Genomic DNA, 16,794 nt, shown 5'->3' with positions numbered 1-16,794 from the left:
ATGGCACTTGGATGGTTTATTCTCATTGTTGTGGGTCTATTGGGGCTTGTCAGAGGAGAGGGTGCACCTCAAAACCCGGCTCCGATTAACAGGTCCAGCTTTCCGGCAGGTTTCATTTTCGGGACAGCTTCTTCATCTCTCTCTCTCTCTCTCTCTCTCTCTCTGTTCTTGTGGCGTTTAGAATGTACGAGTTAAAAGCGGAAATCGGTCATTTCAGTAATAATTCTGTGGAATTTTAGTATGAAGGAGCAGCAAAGGAAGGTGGCAGAGGCCCTAGTATTTGGGATACTTTCACTCAGATACCCAGGTCTCTCTCTCTCTCTCTCTCTCTCTCTCTCTCTCTCTCACAGGTAGTTTTTTGTTTCTACTTTCTATCTATCTTTTGCTGGCTGGGGTTATAGGGCATTGTAGTGTGTGGTTGTGCAACTTTGATTCGGAGAGTAGTGGAAAGGGTAGGGGTGGAACCAGGAATTTACACTTGGGGGCCGAACTAATTTACACTTAGCTTGCATTGGTCATCGATGGGCCGTGGCCATCGGAGAGTAGTGGAAAGCGTAGGGGTGCCCAAGGGTGGAGCCAAGAATTTACACTTGGGGGCCGAACTAATTTACACAGCTTGCATTTTACACTTGGGGGCCGAACTAATTTACACAGCTTGCATTGGTCATCGGTGGGCCGTGGCCATTGTTAAAGTATAAAAGACAAATAACGCCTTTCTCCAAAAGCTTGAAGTTGGTAAGTTAACTGGTATCAGAGCCAACGGTCTCGAGTTCAATCCTCCCGATAGCAAAAATCCACATGTGATAGTGGGACCACATGTGCCACATATTTGCCAAGTGGGCCGCATGGCCACATGTTTGCCAAGTGGGCCACACGTGCGGGACATTGTTAAAGTATAAAAGACAAATAACGCCTTTCTCCAAAAGCTTAAGGGTGTGTTTGGTGTACCGTTTGAAATAGCGTTTAAAACGTCGTTTTGCCAAACAGCGTTTTCATATTTGGTTGGCCAGATCGAAACGACATTTTAAACGGCAAACGGAGGTATTGTGTGTTTGGTTGCAAATGCCCCAAAACGGAGTTTTAGTGGTAAAATGACCAAAAAAGGTATTGTTTGGTTGGCCTAAATGTAACTCAACTACTCTCTCATTAGGCCCAATATTAAAAGGTCATAAGGATCCCATTCAAACACTATTAAAATTAAACATCATTGCCCAAAAAAATGGCTATACCTTTGGGGTTCTTCTTAACGGCCGGATTTGACGGACGAGTCGAGTCGCTGAGGCAGTGAGGCGTGAGAGGGTTTGCAACTTTGCAAAGTAGATGAAGAAAGTAAGAAACTAGGGTTTCTTTTAATTCTATTTTCTTTACAAAATTAAAATTAACAGATAATATAATGATATCATTAGCCCCTTGTTTTGAATTAAATATTAACAATTTAACAAATTTTTGTCCTAAGAATGATATTAACACCCCCACTTTTTTGGTATTTGACATAACGCATAAAATCGCATGCATAGACATAAAAATGGGTTTTGGTGAGGGCAAACACGTAAAAACCCACAGCCCAAAAACTCTGTTCAAAACGGCATTCTGTAAACGGACCTCCCCCTTCATTTGCAAAACGCCGTTTTGAGGGTTCAAAACGGTGTTTCAAACGGTGGCTGCGCACCCAAACACTCCCAAACGACCGTTTGGCCCCAAAACGGTGTTTCAAACGCCAAATGATGTTTTAAACAGTACCCCAAACACGCACTAAGCTTTTGGAGAGGTTGGTAGTTAACAGCCATATCACTTGGAGGTGCCATTACCAGTGTAGAGATTGAAGAGAGATTGATAGGGATGAGAGAGAAAGAGAGAGAAAAAAAAATCCTTTCAAAGATTTTTCTACCAAAGTTCTCTGTTTTTAATAGAATTTGGTTTGAAAGTGAGAAGGGGGATACGAATGCCACACATGGCGCTACATAGGCAAATGGCAATAATTATTTTTGAAACATCCGAAGGAGTCTCCCAGAATTTCAATGCAATACAGCAAATCAAACAAGAGGAAGTCTTTACTTTTCTATCAAAATTCTAATACGTGCTGAGAGGTTGTGCAACTTTCCTATCAAAAGTCCAACAAGTGACGTGGGAAACTGATATTCTCACCCCACTATTTTTTTGATATCCACACGCCTCTGGTCAGTAAGAACCTCTGTTCCTAACGAGTTGTCAACAGCGTTTAAGTGAAGAGCGGGTGCGAATCGGTCTCACCCATCATAACATGGGCTGTAAATAGTGGGCCGAACCCATGCTCTATGCATGGGTGTAAAATCGTGGGTGTCACCACAAAAGCATGATGTGTAAAATGGTGATTCCCACCAAATGCTATGTATGAGGTATATAAAAAATCCATTGAAAATAATACTTCATGAGAAAGATCAAGGTCTAATTGGCTTGCAATTTTTTCTTGAAAATAGAAGAGAATTTTGATTCTGGACCTTTTGAAACCAATTCTCCCACCCTTAGAAGGTCTAAGTCTAGTTCTACACTGTAAATTTTTTCTTTGTATTCAAATTAGGATTTCCACCCGTGTGAGCTTTGTCATTTGTGTAAATGTAAAACTCATTTAAGACGTAGTAAAATGGGTGGAAGTATATGCAAAACTTATGTGGCAGATTAGGACTTCTATCACACATTGAATAGTAGGGAGATGATTTTTTCACCCACTATAGGATTATGCGCCCCCCTTGAAAAAGGAAATTGTGGCATACTTTTGATGCCAACTCACGTTAACAGTGGGGCGCATGATCCTACAGTGGGGTGAAAAAATCAGGTCCCTGAATATTATCTTTGAAGGGTCAGAAAAATCGAGAAGGTTTTCTTTGGTTTTGGAATAGATTTGGGTTTTTGCTCTTGCTGAAATCAGAGATTCCATAGCCGGGAATAACGATGTTAACGTCAATGAATCCAATATATTTTGGTTATTTTGTTTTCATGTTTGTGGTTTGAAGGTTTTTGTCTGAACAATTTCTTTTGGGGGTTTTCTATTAGAAATATTGATTTGGGGCTGAATTTGGAGAATTTTGGTTTCAAAACTTGATTGATTTCTTACTAGAAGACAATGATTCAGCTTTACTTTGGAATTGTATTTCTTCTCTTGCTTAATTTTTTTACAGAAGAAATGTATCTTTCTCCTGATCATCTCTGAACTTTGATTACACTTACATGTGTTATTTGGTCCCAAATTTTTTTACAATTATGGATGAGTTCTTTGCATACTGGTGATGGGCTAAGTAAAACCCAATCGGCATAAGATACTCTTGGGGTATTAGTGCAGAAATTGGAAATCATAAGCTCATAATCGATTATAATTGGCCATATAGAATGTTGAATTCAATAGATAGGTCTTGGGAAAAGTTGAGGAGATTATTAGTTTGTGGTGATAATTTTTGAGGATTCTACTTAAATGACAACACTTCGGGCTTTCCTCTAGTCCTTCATTTTTTAGCTTAGACCCGCTAAATGCTATGGGTCACATATGTTCTTTTGTCCAAAAAAAGGAATTATATGGGATAAATTCTTTGTATACTTTAGGTGGGCTAAGTGGAGGGTGCCATAATATATTCTAAGGGATGAAGATCATGATCTTGGAGTAGAACACTTCAACACAGACAAGGGATAAGTTATATATATATATATATGAGGAAAGTGTTGGCGAGCTTAAGCTTACCAAACTTATGGTGAGCTTAAGCGCTCAATCACATGGGGACCTACTTTGTTAGGATGAACCAAAGCATTCATTTGAAAGGCCCTTGCATAGATGGGGTGTGTACCAAAAATCAGCTCCATAGGATCATCCTAACCCATCCATTTGTGGAGGTCAAAATGGACAGACATTGTTTGTCCACAAATCTGCCCATTTTTGTCCTCCACAAATGGAGGGGTTAGGATGATCCTATGGAGCTGATTTTTGGTACACACCCTATCTATGATAAGGCCTTGCAAATGAATGGTTTGGATCACCACAGAAAATGTGGGACCCATGTGATTGGGGAGCTTAAGCGCACCATAAGTTTGGTGAGCTTAAGCTCACCAACACTTTCTCTCTCTCTCTCTCTCTCTCTCTCTCTCTATATATATATATATATATATATATATATATATATATATATATATATATATATATATATATATATATATATAGAGAGAGAGAGAGAGAGAGAGAGAGAGAGAGAGAGAGAGAGAGAGAAAGTGTTGGTGAGCTTAAGCTCACCAAACTTATGGTGAGCTTAAGCGCCCAATCACATTGGGGCCTACTTTGTTAGGATGATCCAAAGCATTCATTTGAAAGGCCCTTACATAGATGGGGTGTGTACCAAAAATCAGCTCCATAGGATCATCCTAACCCATCCATTTGTGGAGGTCAAAATGGACAGACATTGTTTGTCCACAAATCTGCCCATTTTTGTCCTCCACAAATGGAGGGGTTAGGATGATCCTATGGAGCTGATTTTTGGTACACACCATATCTATGATAGGGCCTTGCAAATGAATGGTTTGGATCACCACATAAAATGTGGGACCCATGTGATTGGGGCGCTTAAGCTCACCATAAGTTTGGTGAGCTTAAGCTCACCAACACTTTCCTATATGTATGTATATATATATATATATATATATATATATATATATATATATATATATATATATATAGAAAACGGTTTCCACACACGAGTGTAGATAAGTTATCTATACACCAGATAAATCCTTTGACCCCACTTCCATATCCAAGAAAGATACACTTTTTGGATTTTGGGTAAAGTTTCGAGCGTTGATAATTTTTAACATGAATATAAGCAGGACAATCAAATATTATTAAATTAGAATAATCACTAGGTTTACCAGACCATACGTCTTCTGGAGTCTTGCAAGAAATTGCTGTTGAAGGTGACCTGTTGACCAAGTAACATGCTGTATTTACCGCTTCTGCCCAGAAGTCTTTCTCTAATCCAGCATTGCTCAACATACTGTGAGCCCTCTCTGGAAGAGTCCTGTTAATTCGTTCTGCAACTCCATTGTGCTCTGGAGTTTCAGGTGTAGTAAAGTGGCGAACTATGCCTTCGCCCTTGCAGAACTCAATAATCTCAGAAGACTTGTATTCTCCTCCATTGTCTGTCCTCAGACACTTCACCTTTTTGTCGGTTTGCTTCTCAATCATGATTTTCCATTGCTTGAATGTAGAAAACACCTTAGATTTTCTCCATAGAAAGTAAACCCATACTTTTGTAGACTAATCATCAACGAACGTCACAAAATAGAGAGCACCATCCTTTGAAGCAACCGGAGCTGGTCCCCACACATCTGAGTGCACATAGTCTAACTTGCCCTTGCTTCGATGAACTGAAGTTTTAAAACTTACTCTGCTTTCCGAATATGCAATGCTCACAGAAGTCCAACTTGCAACTTTTAACACCCTTGAGTAGATTCCTTTTACTGAGCTCTCTCAAACCTTGTTGACTCATATGACCCTACCGCATATGCCAAAGCTGTGTCAAATCACTCACACCATCTTCTTTTGTAGAAACGGCTGCTCCACCGACCACTGTATTTTCCATCAACTCATATAAATGATTTTTGACCATCTTTGCCTTCATGACCACAAGAGAACCCTTTACAACCTTCAGAGTTCCACCATCTCCAGCAAACTGACATCCACTAATATCGAAAGCATCCTAAGAAATTAAATTTTTCTTCAGCTCTGAAACATGTCTAACTCCTGTCAAGGTTCTAACGGTTCCATCATACATCTTTATATTCATTGTTCCCATCCCAATTGTCTTACAAGAATTGTCATTCCCCATCAAAACCGAGCTACGATTCAATTGCTCATATGTAGAGAACCAATGTCTATGTGGGCACATATGAAAAGAACATCTTGTATCAAGGATCCATGTGTCATGATAACAATCAATACCTGATGATGCAGTAAGCACCTTCCTGTAGTCCTCTGCCACACTTGCTTATTCAGAAGCCTCTCCACGCTTCTTCTCCAGATCTTCCTTGTGTTTTTGGCAGTCTTTCTTTATATGCCAAATTTTATGGCAATGAAAACACTTTATCTTGCCTTTTCCTGTTTTGAATTTTGACCTAAACCTGCCTCAATTATTCCCATTCTCTTTTTCTAGTGGTCTACCTTTGGCAACCAAACCTTCTGCTTGCTTCTCACTCGTAGGCCTCTTTCTCATCTCATTAGAAAGTAAAGCAACAGTAACCTCCTCCAATTCTATGGTATCCTTACCATAGAGTAGTGTTGTAACCAAATGTTCATACGATGGAGGTAGAGAAGTCAACAAAATCAGGGCCTTATCTTCGTCGTCAATTTTCACATCAATATTCGATAATTGACAAATTATCTTATTATAGGCATTCAAGTGTTCCATCACTTCAGTTCTTTCCTTTATATTCAAGGTGTATAATTGTTGTTCAAATACAACCGAGTTGTGAGAGACTTTGTCATGTACAAGCTCTCAAGTTTCAACCACATATCCGCCGCAGATTTCTCATACATAACATGGTATTTGATATCGTTTCCCAACGACAAGCGAATAGAGCTCATAGCCTTCAAATCCATGTCATCACAATCACCATCTGACATATTTGTAGGTTTCTTAGCCTTCCCTAACAGTGCTTTATGTAAACCTTATTGAACCAATAAATCTCTAACATTGACTTGCCACAAATTAAAACTAGTTTTTCCGTCAAATCTTTCCACTTCAAACTTTGCGCTAGAAACCGTCACCGCCATTGTAGAACCAAAGGTCTGATACCACTTGTTGCAGAATTGGAGCTTAAATCAGCCCTCCGCGGTGACAAGTTAACAATCCGAACACGAAAGCATTTTCGGATTTGCGTGTTAACAATACGCAACGTTTCCGAAGTAAATTTGCAAGAACAAAATAATAAAGTGCAAGCCAAACCACAAGAAACACACACAAGATTTATGTTGTTCACCACACGATGTGTGTGGCTACGTCCACGGGAGAAGACTTCAAAAGATTTCACTACGTGGAAAATAATTGGGTTACAAGAAGCATTCACCGGATAACAAAAGCTCAAGCTTTCTACGGATTACAAAAGAATTAATCTCTATGCCCTCTAGGATCAAAGCGTCTTCGCTCCCTAGATGCCTTGCTTCTTTTTCTTCTTCTTCAAGCCCAAGAGAAACACAAAGCCTTTCTTCTCTACTTTCCCTTTACCAAAAACTGCCCAAGAAGAACCCTAGATTTCTTCTTTTTACAGTGTAGAAAACCAATATGTTTTCTCTCTCCTAGTCGCAGCCCCAACTCTCTCTCCTCACGTTTTCAAAGTTTAACGCAAGTCTCAGCTTACTGGCTTGCTTTTCCGTTTTTGATTAGTTTAAAAAATGATGTTACCGTTTCCTATGTAAAATAGGATACGTGTTTGCAAAACCCCTTGTAGATTGGACTCTTAGCAAGAGAGTCCTGAGAGCATACGTCACTCTTTGCCTTGCCAAATTCAAGGCAACTTAAACAAGCTGTTCCACATTCAAAAAATCCATCTTTCATTATGCTTACCTAGGAAAGTGATGGAACTAAAAGAACCCATAGGCAGAGGGTTGGTATTTCCTCCCTCTATTCATTTCCATGATTGATAAGAGCTTTACAGAGCTTCTAAATATCAGAGATGGACTTGTAAAATGTTTAAAATTTCTCAATTCAATAAATATTACCATTAGGAATGTTTTGAGTAGTTTTATATAAAACTATGTGCTGAAGAATTTATAAGTACTTTGATTCTCAATAAAATTCTCTTCTTATAGACTTCTACTTTATTTATTTATTTGTGATCTTTTCTTACCCGGTGGAACAGGAAAGATAAAGGACAGAAGTAACGGAGATGTAGCAGTAGATCATATCATCGTTATAAGGTCAGCCATTGCCTTTTCTTTATCACCTCCCTAAATTTTTACATCCTTGAATTCTCAAACCCAAGTGCCAAATATGACTTTTAGCTTTGAGTTGTCGTGTATTTTTTGGACTATTTCTTGATACCTAAAAGTTTCAGGAAGATGTGAAAATTATGAAAAATATGGGCCTGGATGCATACAGATTCTCCATCTCTTGGTCCAGGATATTACCGCGTAAGTCAAAAGAGAACAAATATTTTCAGTTTTGAATAATTTTGTTTAAATTCTGATTTAATTAAAAGTGGCTCTTTATATCTTAAATTTCATAAACTGCTCTAAATCTCATCAGATGGAAATCTGCACGGGGGAGTCAATCAGGAAGGCATCAGATACTACAACAACCTGATCAACGAGCTCTTATCCAACCGTCAAAATTCAGCACATCTTTCTATTTCTATCTCATATCCACCAGTCATCACTCATTTTTTAATACTTCTCTCTCTCTTAGCAGGTATACAGCCCTTTGTAACTCTTTTTCACTGGGATGCTCCTCAAGGCCTGGAAGATGACTACGGTGGTTTCTTAAGCTCCAAAATTGTGATAGTATAATAAGCTTTCCCTAACCTCCTTTTACTCAATAAGAGCTCTACTAAAGAAAGCCAATTCTAAAGTAGTTTAGCTTACATGAAATCTTTTTTGTCTTACAGGGCGGATTTTGGTGATTACGCAGAGCTTTGTTTTAGAGAATTTGGTGATCGGGTGAAGCACTGGATCACCTTGAACGAGCCATGGAGTTTCAGTGTTTCTGGTTATGTACTCGGCACTTCTGCGCCTGGCCAATGTTCTCCTTGGGAGGCTGGAAATTGTACAGTAGGAAATTCTGGGACTGAGCCCTATATCGTGGGCCATAACTTGCTTCTTGCTCATGTGGCTGCTGTAAAACACTACAAAGAGAAGTACCAAGTGAGTAAGGATTCCACGACCTTAGTATCTATACCAACTTGCGAGAAGGCGAAATTACTCTCACATTGCAATTCAAGGTCACATATAATGACTTCCTAAAGAATGGTGTAACGTAGGGGTGTCAAATGTCAATGGACCCAAATGGTCTGATGGACCATCCGAATCCAAACTTAAATGGATAGGAGCTAGACACCACATCACTTTGTGTGAAACAACCAATTACTCCAAAAGCTTAAGCTGTTAGAGTTGGTGTAATTTAATCATTTATACTTCGACACTCCTCTCGTGTGGGCACTCTTCTTCTTCTTTTTTCCCTGTGTTAGCCGTGTATTCTTAATATTAATATCAAGGAGATATTAGGTTTTGAACCTAGGACCTGCCGTGAGGCAATATCTCTGATACCATGTGAAACAACCAATTACTCCAAAACCTTAAGCTGTTAGAGTTGGTGTTAATTTATCCTTTATTGTTCAACACTTTGGATCCCTACCATCAGATCCAAAATTATATCCCATTGGATCCAGACAAGTAATAAAAATCTGAGGGACAGTGCTAAATCCGATTTTTTTATAGTATTTTATGAAAATACCCTTCAATCTTTTATAACTTTAAGGATTACTTTAGGGTTATTTTAATAAATACAAGCAAAATGCCGTTTCAGAACGATTCCTGCTTTTAGTATTTTGTCTTTCAGCCCTCTGAAGACTTGAGTTACCCTATACTCTTCCTTCTCTAACCATTGACCCTATGTCGCTAACCCGCTGTGCAGCTACAGCTTATGTCCGCTCTCACCCTCACCCAAGAATGTTAGCTGTGTACAGCGTAAGTAATGTAAGTAGGACCTACTGGGACACTTTGGTGGATGGTCCAATTTGAAATTGATAGTGACCGAGATACGGGAAGTATAATCGAAAGAACGCTCATAATCCAATCTGACTGATAAAGGATTAGAGTGGATCGTGGCTATGGCATAGATGGATCCAATCCATTGATAACCCTAGTGCAAGGTATCAAAATAAGTTTCTGAAATGGATTATTTGAGGGGCATTTTAGTAAAACTAAGCTATATGCCTTTTTTCGAAGTACTCCTGTTTTAAGTATTTTATCATTCGGCTCTCTGAAGTCTCAAGTTGCCCTCTTCTATTCCTTCTCTTACCATTAACCCTACGTCGCTAACCTGTCGCTAACCTGTTGCACTACTTCTGGTGTGGCCTCACGCTCACCCTCTTCTGAGAATGTTAACTGTGTACATTGTAAGTAGGACCTACTAGGAGTCTAGGACTCTTGTGGACAATTCAAATTTGAAATGGATTGTGCCTGAGAACGTGAAGTAATCTGAAGAAAACTCTGATCTTTTGGGTTGGCCTTAGACGTGGATTTTTAATACCAAGGAGTTGTTGGGTTTTGAACCCAGGACCTGCTATGAGACAATAGCTCTGATACCGTGTGAAACAACCAATTACTCTCAAAAGCTTAAGCTGTTACAGTTGGTGTTATTTAATCATTTATACTTCAACGTTATCCCTAGTGCAAGGTATCAAAACAAAGGGTCAGAAATCGATGTTTCCCTTAGGCAAATAGAAATGATCCTCTGTATTCATAATGTACAAAATTGAGAAGTCTTTCTGGATCTTCTGTTAAAATTAGTTAAATCTTCTTTAATTGAAAAGCTTCATTAATTTTCTTGAGTAGTTTTAGATGATCTAATTATCCAATGTTCGGGATGAACTATCATTGCAGGCATCTCAAAAGGGAATTATTGGTATAAACCTAGTATGTGCCTGGATGGTACCCTTTTCCGGGTCCAAATCGAACCATGACTCTGCCGGACGAGCAATCGACTTCATGCTTGGATGATGAGCCATGAGAAAATTTGTTCTCTAATCTACACTACTTTTATCTTAATTGTTTCTTAACATTGTTTGTTCATGGTTTGTTCAGGTTCCTGGACCCTCTAATCCGAGGTGAATATCCGTTATGAATGAGGTCTCACGTGGGAAATCGGCTCCCAAAATTCTCCAAAGAGCAATCTGATATGGTGAAAGGGTCATACGATTTCATCGGAATGAATTACTACACTGCTAATTACGCAACTGATATTCCCCATTCTAATGCAATTAACATAAGCTACATTACAGATTCCCGTGCTAGTCTCTCGGGTAAATTCAAATAGACCCTATTGTCAATTATCTTATGTTCTTAATATCTACGTTTCGATCATGCTTTGGTACGGTTAAAAAAATCTAAAAAAAAAATGAAAACTTCTGCGAAATTTTTGAAAAAAAATAATGCAGCTATAGAATGTGTTGTTTTTACTTAAGATGTTTTGATGAAAAATTTATAATTTGAAGACTTCCAAAGTGAGTTTTTTTTTTCCCTTTCTGTAACAGGTGAGCGAAATGGAATTGCCATTGGGCCTAAGGTACATCTCTCTCTCTCTCTCTCTTTTAAATGACCGTCAGCCTATATATTTATATGTAGATATGTTGCAATCATGTGTGGCTAGTTTGTTTTCCTTGGTATGTGATACATTTGAAGCTAAACTGTAGGCTGCTTCTACTTGGCTCTACGTCTACCCACGAGGAATCCAAGATTTATTGGTTTACGTAAAGAGAAGATACAATAACCCTGTCATTTGCATCACCGAGAACGGTAAGATGATAAACAACTTTTATGTTTAAATCATTTTTATCGAATTATAAATGAATTATGCACTAAACATGGATAAAAGAATACGAGGAGAAGAAAGAAAGCTTGAAAGTGCTGTTAGGCACTGTTTTAGATTATGAGAATTGATTCTTAGTCCAAAACTGATTATTTGACTCAAAATCAATTTCCAAATTCCAAAACAAACAAGGCCTTAGTAATTATTATTTGGTGCTATCGTGGTATTTTTTTTTTCTTTGTTTGGCAGGAGTAGATGAGTTCAACAACAGCAGTTTAACACTTGAGCAAGCCCTAAAGGACGACTTGAGAATCGACTACTACCATCGCCATCTTACATTCGTTCAAAGTGCTATCAAGTGAGTGTTTAGGGACATATGCACGCAATTAATTTTTTTTTTTTTTTGAAATGGCAATATTGAATAAGAAAAAACGGGAGCCCGAGATGAGCCACCCCAAGAATACAAAGAGAAAACAAAAGAAAGAGAGAAAAATACAGGAAAGCACAAAAAACCTCAAGGAGGAAGATAATCAAACCACTCAAGCAATTCAGCAGAAACCCCCCTCCGAGCAAGCAAATCCGCCTTCTCATTAGCCGACCTTCTGACATGATTAAAAACAATAGATGATCCCATGATTAAATCCTCTATTTCATCAAATACGGCCAGGAATCTCCAAGGAGGAGCCACTCCTTGCTTAAGTCACCGAATCACATTCAAAGAATCTCCTTCCACAATAGCTTTATCCAACATACCTCTGCTAATACTCTTAATACCATGATAAGCAGCCCTAACTTCGGCTTCCGATGCATCACAAAAACCAATTGGACCAGAAAATGCCCAAATCACGTCTCCACAATCATCACGGCAAACACCTCCCACCCCGGCCGGACCCGGATTACCAAAACTTGCACCATCAAAATTCACTTTAAACATATCATGAGGAGGGGGCTCCCATCTTTGCACTATTTGAGGACTCCTCTCCCTACTAACACAAACCTCCCTCCACCCTTCTCAAAGGTCAAAAGCCGAAACAAACCGGAACAAAGGTAAACATCTTACCCAGGAGATGACCAACGTGATAATTTTCAAATAGAGCCAATGAGGAGATTTAGCCGTACCCTCAAAGACTCTAGAGTTTCTCTCTTTCCATATGATCCACCAAGTGGCAAGTAAACAAGAGTTCCACAAGGTTCTACCTTTCTCCCTCCAAGGAACGAAACTCCAATGATGAAGCAACATTGAAATATATTTTGGGAATATCCAAGAAATCCCAAACCTCATGAAAATGAATCTCCAAATGAGACGGGTGAAAGAACAATGCATGAACAGATGGTCCACAGACTCCCCATCCTCTAGGCATAAGGGACAATGATCAATAAGCCACATGCCACGGTCTCTCAGGAAGTTGATCGTTTGAATCTGCTCACGACAAACAGCCCATCCAAAGAAGCAAACTCTAGGTGGACAGTGGAATCGCCAAACCTTTGCCGAATATGCAGGGTCAGTGAAGGGCATTAGGCTTTTGTAGAATGATTTGACGGAGAAAATCCCTGAAGGTTCCTCTGTCCATACTCTTTTATCCTCCCCATTTCTCTTAATGTAGCAACTCTTAAGAAGAACATGAAGATTAGAAGCTGGTTCAAGCTCCCAATCGAAGAGGTTTCTCCTAAATCCCGGATCCCACTCAATGACACCATTGATCCATTTAAAGCAATCACCAACAAAGGCCTGCTTATTAGATGCAACCCTATATAGTCTTGGGAATAGAGACATTAAAGACCCCTCCGCACACCACACATCACTCCAAAACTTAATCCTATCACCCCTATACACTCTATACTTGACTTTCAAATTAAAGGAGAGGGACATTTTTAAAATGTCTCTCCACACCGTCAGACCTTTCTTTTTAAACAAATCTTTTGATGCCCAGCTCCCCGAATCTCGGCCATACTTACTACTAATAACCATTACCCACCACCGAGAATGCTCATCACCAAATCTCCATAACCACTTGCCCAATAACGCATGATTAAACTCCCTCACTCTCCTAATACCCAAACCACCAAACTTGATAGGCACACAAACATCCTTCCATTTGACCAGGGCAATGCCTTTCTTGTCCTTATTCCCACCCCACAAGAATCTCCTTTGAATCTGTTCAATACGCAAAGCAACGGACACCGGGCATTTGAACAAAGACATGAAATAAACCGGGATGTTGGCCAATACTGCCTTAACCAACACTAGCTGACCTCCTCGAGAAACCAAATTCCTTTTCCATGTATCCAACCTTCTATCAATTCTCTCAACAATGAGTTCCCAAAAATCCTTATTCGGTCTCCCAACCCCCAATGGAAGACCCAAATAAGTGGAGGGAAGATAATCCAACTCACACCTAAGGATCTTGGCCAAGATCAAAGCCTCATCCGACTGAATATTAAGGGTAAACAACCTAGATTTGTGAAAATTAGATTTCTGACCAGATATAAGTTCATAACATCTCAAGATCGCTTTTAAATTTCGCACTTGGAAGATCTCCGGTGTACAAAATAGGAGAGTATCATCAGCAAATTGGAGATGAGTAACCTCCACATTGTCATCACCAACTGTGAATCCTTTGAATAATCCCATACCACTACCCTTAGCAAGCAACCTACTGAGGGTTTCAGCTACAATAACGAATAAGAAAGGGGATAGAGGATCCCCCTGCCTGAGCCCACGAGAGGACTTAAAAAAGCCTTTCGGAGATCCATTGATTAAAATTGAAAACCACGCGGAGGATACACAGACTTTCATCCAACTACGCCATCTACAACCAAATCCCATTCGATCTAGAAGAAGATCTAAGCACACCCAATCAACCCTATCATAAGCTTTCTCCATATCCAATTTACACAATATGCCTCTCTTTCGAAGTCTACGATATGAATCAATGGCCTCATTCGCAATTAAAGAACAATCCAAAATCTGTCTTTTTTCAACAAAAGCACATTGGCAATCCGATATAATCACCGGAAGAACCACCTTCAAGCGCTCCGCTAAGACTTTAGCCAAAATTTTGTAGAGACAACCCACAAGACTTATAGGGCGATACTCCGTTAACCTAGAAGCTCCCTCCACCTTGGGTATAAGAGTGATGAACATAGCCCCGGTTCCTTTATCCAGTTCCATACCCTGATGAAACTCATAAAAGAAACCCATTATATCACTTTTAACATACTCCCAGCATGATTGGAAAAAAGCAAGGCAAAACCCATCAGGTCCGGGAGCCTTATCTCTGCTCATAGAAAATACTCCTTTCTCGATCTCCTCCTCCTCAAACGGCTTTTCCAAATTCATCATTTGTGAAAAGCTCAATTGGTTGAACTCCAAATTCTCCGGAAGAGGTCTAGAATTTCCTTCAGATGAATACAATGATTGATAGAAATTCAAGATAGCTCTTGAGATTTCTTCTTTGCCCGATACATTCACTTCATCAACCATCAATGATTCGATCCGATTACTCCTCCTCCTCACACTAGCCATAGCGTGAAAGTAAGCCGTGTTCTTATCTCCCTCTTCCAACCATTTAACCCTAGACTTTTGTCTCCATGAGATCTCCTCATGGAGAAGAATACATTTATGCTCCTCTCTAATTCTACCTAACTCCTCCCTAGAATTCATATTACCCAACCCCTCTTCCTCCAGAGAACCTAATTCTTTGATTCTATTCTCCAAACAATATTTCCTGCAAGAATCTGCGCTTTTTTTCTCCTTTGCCCACTCCTTCAACATTTTCTTAACAAATCTCAGCTTCCTCCCAATAATCACATCAGAGGGACCCTCAAAGTTACAGGAAGCCCACCATTCTCCCAACCTTTCTTCCATCTTAGGGACTTGTAACCACGCAATCTCAAATCGAAACGGAGGGGGTCCCCATGATTCCAATCGCGGATCCAACAGGATAGGGCAATGATCAGACACAGAGTGAGCAATAGATATTTGATGTACATCCGGGACCAAACTCATCCACTCAGGGCAAATAAGAAAGCGATCTATCCTACTCAAGTTGTCCCCTCTACTCCAAGTGAAACGAGCACCAATCAATGGGAGGTCGATTAAGATGTGCTCGGATATGAAATCAGCGAAAGAAATCATATTGCTATTGGATCTCCTGCATCCGACTCTTTCACATACAAATCTGATTTCATTAAAGTCACCTCCGAACACCATGGATAGGGCCACAGTGCCCTAATTCCATTGAGCTCCTCCCACAACATCCTTTTTTCCACTCTTAAAGAAGGACCATAGACCCCAGAGAAGGCAACCCTAATTTTATCCTCCACTCTCTCAAGGGCTACAGATAAAGAGAACCTTCCTTTCCATTCCCCTACCAACTTCCAATAAGATAAAGAGAACCTTCCTTTCCATTCCCCTACCCAAAAATGAAAGAGTAGAGTTTTTACCTGCAATGGGCGAACCGCAAGGGCTACAAAGAACAGCTTCCATATGAGACCTGATTACATGGTTCCGATCATTTACACCTCCTCGACCTAGAGGGATCGGACTCCTACCATCGCTTAAACAGAGCTCTCCTCCCGGAACTTCAGAAATATGATCAACGCATGATGAATCTATGCAGGTTGCTACATTAATTCTATGGAACACAACTTCCGCCGGAATTTCCTGCTCCACCAGATAATGGCCTCGTCTTCTCGCTCGAGGATTACCCTGGTTCAAAATAGAAGAATCACCCCCCAAAAATTCCTCACCACCGGTTACCCTTTCTGCCCCAACAGATATCTCCCTCCATTCGCCAAAACTCAGTTCCTGCGCATCCGAAGATACTATCCCTACCCCAGGAGGCGATAAACACTAGTTTGGAATGGGAGAGAACTCTATCAAGGGTGGAAATGTAGTCCCGTGGGACAATCCCCTGCTTCTAGGATGAGTAGGTGTTCTGGGCTCAAAAGCATGAGCAACATTGGCTTTCAGAGTTCCGATTATATCATCCACCATTTGGTGCAAATGATTTCTGAGCCCATTAAATGGCCCATCCACCGGGCCCACAGATTGTAACTCATGTTCAGTTACAGGAGAGTCCACAATAGACCTCCTACCTGCCATAGAACAACCAAGCCCATAACATCCTGGTAAATCATGACCGGTCAAACCGGTAGGCTGATTGCAAAGATTATCTTCACCAATCCCCATACAGCTGTTACCCGCCGAAGCAAAACCCGAGATCTCAGCCTGCCCACTTCTCTCCATCCGGCAATT

The 16,794-nt window shown here is 40.0% G+C and overlaps 1 pseudogene; it reads left to right on the top strand.

The window, feature by feature from the left end:
* LOC143849940 (beta-glucosidase 12-like) overlaps positions 1–16,794 on the top strand; it is a 28,278-nt pseudogene continuing 11,484 nt past the window's right edge.

The sequence above is a fragment of the Tasmannia lanceolata genome, unplaced genomic scaffold (assembly GCF_043159265.1).
Source record: "Tasmannia lanceolata isolate RefF3 unplaced genomic scaffold, GAP_Taslan_0.1 ptg000003l, whole genome shotgun sequence".
In the NCBI taxonomy this organism is placed as follows: domain Eukaryota; kingdom Viridiplantae; phylum Streptophyta; class Magnoliopsida; order Canellales; family Winteraceae; genus Tasmannia; species Tasmannia lanceolata.
Note: the sequence above shows the minus strand (reverse complement) of the source record. Positions and strands in the feature narration are given on the sequence as shown.